Source organism: Ictalurus punctatus, chromosome 28 (genome assembly GCF_001660625.3).
Source record: "Ictalurus punctatus breed USDA103 chromosome 28, Coco_2.0, whole genome shotgun sequence".
In the NCBI taxonomy this organism is placed as follows: domain Eukaryota; kingdom Metazoa; phylum Chordata; class Actinopteri; order Siluriformes; family Ictaluridae; genus Ictalurus; species Ictalurus punctatus.
In genome coordinates, this window is record NC_030443.2 from 9,258,449 (window position 1) to 9,264,437 (window position 5,989).

Sequence of the window (5,989 nt, forward strand, 5' to 3'; positions counted from 1 at the left end):
ACATCCCAATCCCCCCAAAGAAATTAAAGCATAAGGTGTATCCTTATTATATTGTTTTATGTAATAAGTTACATACATACTTTGTTTTTGTGATTTCACCTAATCTAAGTCTGGTATAGAGGGTATGCACTGATGTCACTTTCCCGCTGGAAGACGCTCCCCTCAGCCGGACTGAGTAGCAAAACATCCAGCAAAATGACTGGTTTTAATAGGGGAAGCTGCGAAAATGCGAGTATAACTAAAGATTATCAGTTTAAATTAAAGGCAGTTGGACTTGACAGTGAACCTTACAAGTTACCCAAAAACCTGTGGTTCATGGACATTGGTATATGGCCAGAAATCCCAACATTTATATGTACTTGAAGCCTGAAGACATACAAAAGCCTTAATGCTTGGTCCTACTTCAAGGAAGGATTTGTTGGGGAAATTAGTGACAAGAACACCAATAAACATTCTGGTTGTATGTACAAATATTTTTATTTTATTATATAATATTATTTGGTAAACCGTAAACTATCTAGTCCTAGTCTGTTTGTAGCTAACACTGCTTCCACTTACTAAGGTCATATATTTGTGAAGGTGAACCCAGTCAGAGAATGAATGAGCCCCTATTATTCATTAATGGAGATAGGCAGCATTCAAAAATAAATATCTAGCAAATTATTCATCATTGTACAACATGAATACCACATGACAAACACTTACACTGCTCGACATAGTAAAAAAGGTGTTAATTGTTTTTTTGGCACTCTAGAAAAAGATAGCTCAGAATTCTTGTTGAATCTGTTAGCACAGTCAATCGCACAACAGCTTTTTCCCATTTCAGATGTTTTCATGCAGTACACTAATGCTGCCGCTAAGTCTTTTTGCCACTCGGTGGGCATGACCTCGGCGAGTTCCAGCTATTGTGACGTTACAATGTGACATTAAAATATATACTTACACTGTTTCATATTATATTAAAAGAACCATCCAGTAAGAGTCATTTGTTCGTGACTGGGCTATGTGCACTGGTTGCATTGTATGTTTTTGATTCACTAAAAGGAACCAGTTCATAAGAGTCATTTGTTCGGACTACACTGGATGCGCTGTAAGAGAAAGACGCGATCTCTTGACATTATTTTGCGGAACATGGTCTTTACATCTAATCACATTTAAGTGGGGCTGCTGTAAATTGGTCCAGGAAACTGCTTATATTTATATTTTATACATTGGGATACTGATGCTGGGGTGGCTTTTTCTTAGGGTGACAGTTGCCACCATTCAACTGTCACCAACCGTGATTTATCTGTAGAGCTAGTCCCACTTTAATAAAAAAAAAAAAAAAATTATATCGTTGTTATGGTGTATTAAATTACTGTTTCATTATGTATTTATGACATAGCAGTCAGCGTAACATTAACTTGCTTATTATCAAACATGGCTACTTTTATTATTTACTATGGGAAGCCAAACAACTCAAAAGCTGGTCCAAACTTATGGCGGCAAATCCGCGCCAAAAATCAGAGCGTGTTATTAATGCTCGCATGCACGGTAAATTACAACCACGAGAGGAAAATAAATGTTCATGTGCAGAAAGAGGAGAACTCACATTCTAAAAAAAAGTATGCTCTGCTCACACAAACTTTTTCTTTTTGTCAGCAGCAGAGCCCTTGAGAGAGAGAGAGAGAGAGAGAGAGAGAGAGTTGCATAAATAAGCTTTTTTCACACAAATCGGAAACTACTTCACCACGGTATAACATTATTTTTGGCACGGCATGAACTTTTATATGACTGCGTTCCATGCAGAGTACACATGAGGAGATTCTTCACTACTTCTGTCTCTTGACCCTGCCACAACAGGATGTTAACCAAACTGTTGGAGAGCACTCTACAACTAAAGAATCAAGCATGAGCAAGGGCTATGAATTCTCTGAGGAATTTGTACACAATTATCAAGGTAAGTTGCCAGCTAGCTGGCGCTAGCATTTGCAACAGTATGAATGCTAACAATTTTGTATGTGTTCAGTCTCAAATGTTGTTAATCGCAAGGTGGTAGTGAGAGCTAGGTGTTACCGATCAATGAAGAATTCCTTTAGTTTCACATGTTGTGAAGTTATGACCTTTTTCTTTCCTTCTGCGGTTCCAGAGTTTCACTATGTCTTGCTTTTACTGCGGTTTGCAACTTTCATTTAGCAACACTTAATTTAGCTCATAGCATAAAATTACAATTCTCTAGCAAACTGTTGTCTTTTCAAACGGATGACATTTGAGTCGTAAGAGGATGTTTGTGTTTCTGCCTATATGTTTAGCTGTGCAGCTGGTAATGGGTTGTGTAACCATCTGACAATTCTTATGTATCAGACAGCCCACTATGTGCAGCTAAATTTACATTCTGTCCCACCACCGCTGGACTGCACGATTGAGCCACAGTGATGGCATCGTCCAAGCATACAGGTGAGTATATTGTCCTTTTTTCTTTTCTGCATTTGGCAAGAACACTAATAAGCAAACATTATATATGCTAATATGAAAGCTTTATGGACTAATACTGAACAAGAGTGTAAATTATTAAGTAGAAAGTTATAAATGAACATCAACCAAGATTAATATAAATTGTTAACAATTATTGTTCTTTGCTATTTCATGATGCTTAAACTGATTAACTAATGGTAATGTATAGAACCTTTTTGCAAAGTGTTCCCAGAATACTTTTAACACCTAATTTTTTTGTGTTATACTAGGGGAGTCTGTTCAGAGGCACTGAGTGAACTTTGTGCTGAAACCAAAATCACTTGGGACGACTAGATTAAAGTCTACCCCATACAAGGCTTACATAGGTAATACATAACTCTGTGAGTGTGTGTATGTGTGTGTGTGTATTATGTATGTGTACACAGCTACAACTTCGTGTTCAACACTAATAGTTTGTATAAATTTCTTTAGGCTCCCTTCTAGATCCTCATGTCTTGGCTTCTGGAGCAAAACTCCGTCAGATCAATCCCCAGCCTTTGCTGGCACACATACTAGAGGGCATGTCAAAAATAGAGTTGGTCCCAACACAATTTGATCCCATACCTCGTGGCAGTCCACTATCCTACCTATGGCTGCAGATGTTCCTGTTGTAAATTTCCTCTGCTGACAGCATTGCTCAGGTTCCATTCATGAAAACCCAAAGAACCAAGCCAAACTCAGAGACCCATATGTACTATTACCAGGTTCAAGGCCTGCTTGCAGTGACTGGTCTACAGTCGTGTGACTTTGTGACTGACACAAAATTAGATCTCACACTACAGAGGATTTGGCGAGATGATGCCTTTGTAGTGTTCATGAAAGACAAGCTAAACATGTATTACTTCAATGTTTACATGGATATGTATCTGTCAATGGTATGAATTAAGTTTCTGTTCATACTGCAGTACATGAACATTTGATGTTTTATTTTTATTATTGTATTAAGTATATTGTGTTAATTGCTATTAAACATATGTAAATATAGAAAAGCCAAGGTGAATGAATAATTAGATTTTGTATTAGATATTTTGTAATATAGATGTTAGATATATTGTATTAGCTAGATATTTCATATGTACAAATGTTTACAAAATGTGTATATATTTGCATTGAATACATTGTAGTTTATTTTACAAATGTACTCCCAGGGGATGCTTGTAGTGCAGATCTACAATTTCAAGTTCTAATTTTGTGAAATAACAACTGGACGCCAGAATTGAGGTTTGTCACATTTATTTTTATCATGAATTATTATTAAAAAGACATTTCATTGCCAACTATTTCATTGTGCCTGTCAAATGATTTTCAGGAAAGCTAATGTACAACTAAAAGAACAAGTAATAATAAATAAAGTTTCTTAAAATAAATTTATCAAGTTAAATACTACTAAAACACTACTATTATAAAAAATGATCACAATGTCACTCTAATAATCTAAACTACTAAAAAACATTCACTGCTTAAACATTGGTCCCTGGTAATTAACCATAAAATGTCTGGGTTAACCCTGTTCCCTGAGGAGGGAAAGAGACGTTGCGTTAACTGAACACGGTGGGAAGCGCCCTCATGCGTGACCAGTATCTGAAGCTTGTGTAACATCATGCCTATTTATAGGTCTGCCATGATCAGGTGACGTGACAATTAAGCACGTTGCGTGATCTATAAAGGACATCTGTGAACCGCGCCGTCAACCTCCATTACCTGAAGCGAAGACGCAATTCACAGGCATGCCCCAGTATGACACAGCTACGCAATGTCTCGTTCCCTTCTCAGGGAACAGGGTTAACCCAGATGTTCCCTTTCAAAGGGAACTTCAAGTTGTGTTAGCTGAACACGGTGGGAACGAGAATACCCACTCCGTCATATTGAGGGTACAGCCTGATTTTCATTGCCCTGTGACAGGTCGCTGACCAGAAAACACAGAAAACTTGGGACAGACATGGCTAGGGGAGGCCCTACAGTAGCACTCAGGGCTAACTGCCCTAACAACCTCATGTCCCCTGACACATCCCTCCACAGCCCCTCAGGACAACTCCTCTTTTGTCTGCTGGCCTTTATGACCATTCTCAGATAAGGCTTAGTAGCAGGCCATGACTGTTGCCTGCCCGGTTCCCCTGGCTGTCTATGCGCCTATATATATGTGTGTATATATAGATATGTGTGTATATATATTAGGGATGCACCGAATGTTCGGCAACCGAAATTATTCGGCCAAAAATAGCAAAAAAAAGCATTTTCGGTGTTCGAAATGAGTGAAAAGGCCGAATAAATTTGACCAAACAATGACGTATTTAATGACGCGCCAAATAGCCTAGCAACCAAAGTGAGATGCGCGAATTTCACGACCTCCACTTCCAGCAGCGAGCACGGAGCGATGAGGGGGCGCGCGCATGCACGAGCTACGTGCACGAGCGCATGCTCTTCAGATGTTGTCGACCGTGACATTGTTTACTGTGGACACGTGCGTTTAATTGTTTCTGTTCCAGAGCATTCTGTCACGTCGTGAGACGTAAGGGAGTAGAGTACGGAAGCAGCTAAAGACGTATTTATTTAAGGAAACATAACATTAATAACGTATCTAACTATATTATATCTACTATAATACTCCGTGAGAATACTTTAATTTATTTATTCATTTTCATATGATTCATTTACATGTGATTCATTTTCATGTGATTCATATTCAAGTGATTCATTTTCATGTGATATATTGACGTATGATTCATTTACATGTGATTCATTTACTAATTTGCTTCTTTTTAATCCAGTTTTAGACTGTGATATTACAAAGGTCTTTCCAGATTATTACTTGCTACACTATATGAGATAACTCCAGTAAAATTGCCTGAATTCTATAATATAATTTGTTCACCATGTTAGGTTTAAATCCTCTAAAAACAGATTCGCAATTAAATAACATTACTCTGTTCCAATTCACATCCTTCAAAGCATTTGCATGTTCAGCTTACTCTCACAATCCACCAAACACACACACACCCAAAGTCTCCATAAACGAATGAGACAGCAGTGTATCCTACAAAAATTGAACGTTGTCCACAATGTGAAAACAACTCGGAGAGAAAGCTGAACTAACCAACAAAATTACCAAGACAAAAAGTTCCAGTAAGAGGAAAAGCCCCTACCGACTTCATGTCTGATAAACAGTCTGCACACAATAATAAATATAATGTCCTTAACTTTTAAAGACTTGTAACAAATAATATAACAGTGTAGCACGTAAAGCCAAGGAAAAAAGACTAATAAAATTAAATAAACAGAAACTCTAACCCAGTCAGAGCCTCAAAACAGAGAACCACATTAATACCGAAGTAGATTTAAGAGGAGTGAGTCCATAAAATCTAGGTGGAGTAATGCAACGACAATATCTTCAATCAAAATCCGAATACTGTAGAGGTGGAAGGCCGAGTGCAAGAAAATAAAAATAAAAGAAGAGTGAAAAAAACTCTGCTGTGTAGGTGATGCAGTTCACCCCGAT

The 5,989-nt window shown here is 37.8% G+C and overlaps 1 long non-coding RNA gene across 1 annotated transcript; it reads left to right on the forward strand.

Annotated features, from left to right (window-relative positions):
• The first annotated feature begins 845 nt into the window (after positions 1-845).
• LOC108270581 (uncharacterized) lies at positions 846-3,755 on the forward strand. The gene is made up of 3 exons (XR_008393711.1): positions 846-2,436; positions 2,724-2,819; positions 2,926-3,755. It is a non-coding gene; the product is annotated as an uncharacterized LOC108270581 (long non-coding RNA).
• Positions 3,756-5,989: the final 2,234 nt, after the last annotated feature.